Source organism: Leucoraja erinacea, unplaced genomic scaffold (genome assembly GCF_028641065.1).
Source record: "Leucoraja erinacea ecotype New England unplaced genomic scaffold, Leri_hhj_1 Leri_78S, whole genome shotgun sequence".
NCBI lineage: Eukaryota > Metazoa > Chordata > Chondrichthyes > Rajiformes > Rajidae > Leucoraja > Leucoraja erinaceus.
Window position 1 is genome coordinate 427501 of NW_026576718.1, and position 2500 is coordinate 430000.

Below are 2500 nucleotides of genomic sequence, written 5' to 3' on the forward strand. Positions count from 1 at the left end.
AGAACAGAACCAGTATTTACATTTAAAAATAAGACACAACAGTATTTACACCCTGGTGGGATCAGAGTTTACAGTCCTGACGGCCTGTGGGAAGAAACTCCGTCAAATCCTCTCTGTTCTCACAGCGTGACAGTGGAGGCGTTTGCCTGACCGTAGCAGCTGGAACAGTCCGTTGCTGGGGGGGTAGGGGTCCCCCATAATGTTGCTGGCTCTGGATCTGTACCTCCTGGTGTATAGGTCCTGCAGGGGGGGGTGAGTGTAGTTCCCATGGTGCATTCGGCCGAACCCACTACTCTCTGCAGAGCCTTCCTGTCCTGGGCAGAGCTGTTCCCAAACCAGATTGTGATGTTGCCAGACAAGATGCTTTCTACAGCCGCAGAGTAGAAGCACTGAAGGATCCTCAGAGAGACTGTGAATTTCCTCAGCTGCCTGAGGTGGTGAAGGCGCTGCCTTGCCTTACTCGTCAGTGCGGCAGTGTGTGTTGTCCATGTCAGATCCGCTGTGATGTGGACACCCAGGCATTTAAAGCTGCTCACCCTATCCACAGTGGCCCCAAACACAGTCAAAAATAAACTATGAATAACATTAGACACTGCAATCAAATCAGAAATACATAGACATGGCAGTCAGACAGAAGCCTTTTCGCAGGGTGAGGGGAAGAGGGCACAGCTTAGTTTTATTATAGTCATGTGTACCGAGGTACAGTGAAAAGCTTTGTTATGCAAGTATCCAACATATCAGACAAGAGGTGCAGGAGTAGGCCATTCAGCCCTTCCAGCCAGCACCGCCATTCAATGTGATCATGGCTGGCATATTTATGTATAGTATTATAGTGTAATACTGTACATAATATATACTACAAAAATGCAATCAAGTCAAACTCGAGTCCAACAGGTCAAGCAAAATGGAAGATACAGAGTGTAGAATATAGTTCTCAGCATTGTGGGGCATCAGTTCCACTCACAAAGCCCAATGTCCGCAATGGGGTAGAGGTGAATCCGACAGGACCCTAGCTTATGGAAGGACCGTTCAGAAGCTTGATCACAGAGGGGAAGAAGCCGTTCCTGAGTCAGGTGGTGCGCGCTTTCAAGCTACTGTACCTCCTGCCGGACTGGAGTGGGGAGAAGAGGGAATGATTCTAATTGAGCCCCAGGCTGTAGCAGGGCCTCCAGCAGCCCACTCTGCCCACACCACGCCAGTGGACACACCGCCCGGCCCCCCCCGTAGGGAGTGGGTGTTGCTGGCCCATGAGGGGGGGTCAGCGGTTAGGGGGGGGGTCCAGGGGGGGGGGGGTTTGGGAACAGCTCCATCCGAGACCTCAAGAAATTGCAGCGAATTGTGGCTGCAGGCCAGACCGTCGCACAAACCAACCTCCCTTCCATTGACTCCATCTACACCTCACGCTGCCTCGGCAAGGCCAGCAGCATCATCAAGGACCAGTCTCACCCCCGGTCACTCCCTCTTCTCCCCTCTCCCATCGGGCAAGAGGTACAGAAGTGTGAAAACAAACGCACACCTCCAGATTCAGGGACAGTTTCTTCCCGGCTGTTATCAGGCAACTGAACCATCCTACCACAACCAGAGAGCGGTCCTGAACTACTATCTACCTCATCAGGGACCCTTGGACTATCTTTGATTGAATTCTACTGGAGTTTACCTTGCACTAAACATTATTCCCTTTATCCTGTATCTGTACACTGTGGACGGCTCGATTGTAATCATGTATTGTCTTTCACCTGACTGGATAGCGCGCAACAAAAGCTTTTCACTGTACCTCGGTACACGTGACATTAGACTGAACTGAACTAACTGAAGCTAAACTCAACTCAAGACAGACACAAAATGTAGGAGTAACTCAGCGGGACAGGCAGCGTTTCTGGAGAGAAGGAATGGGCGACGTTTTGGGTCAAGACCCTTCTTCAACGTCAGACTCAGACTCAACTCAACTGAACTATAGTGAACGGAACTCAACTCAGCTTAAGGGCCAGTCCCACTTGGGCGATTTTCTTTGGGCGACTACAGGCGCCTGCCGCAAAAGTTTCAACTCGTTGAACATTTTTCGGCGACAGTGGCGGCAATTTTTGCTGTTGTAGGTTGCCGTAGATGATGTCATGGGTGATGTCGTAGGTTGCCGTCAGGTGCCGCAGGTGATGTCATAGGTGATGTCGTAGGTTGCCGTCAGGTGTCGCAGGTGATGTCATAGGTGATGTCATAGGTGATGTTGGAGGTGAATTCCATTAAAATTAGTCCCTGGCAGTCGTCTAAAGAGTGGCCTAATGACCCTGTCCCACTTAGGACACCTGAACGGAAACCTCTGGTGACCTTGCCCGCGACCCGCGATCTCATGAGGGGGGTGGAAGGGGGGAAACTACTTTCTAGGGTCCCTACCTGGTCGGAGAGGCGGCTTTGCTCCGGGCTGCACCGTCGACCCGTCCTCGCGGCTACCAGCGGGCCTGGAGCGGCGTTTCCTGTCGGGGACCGCCCAGAGCCTCGGCTTCGG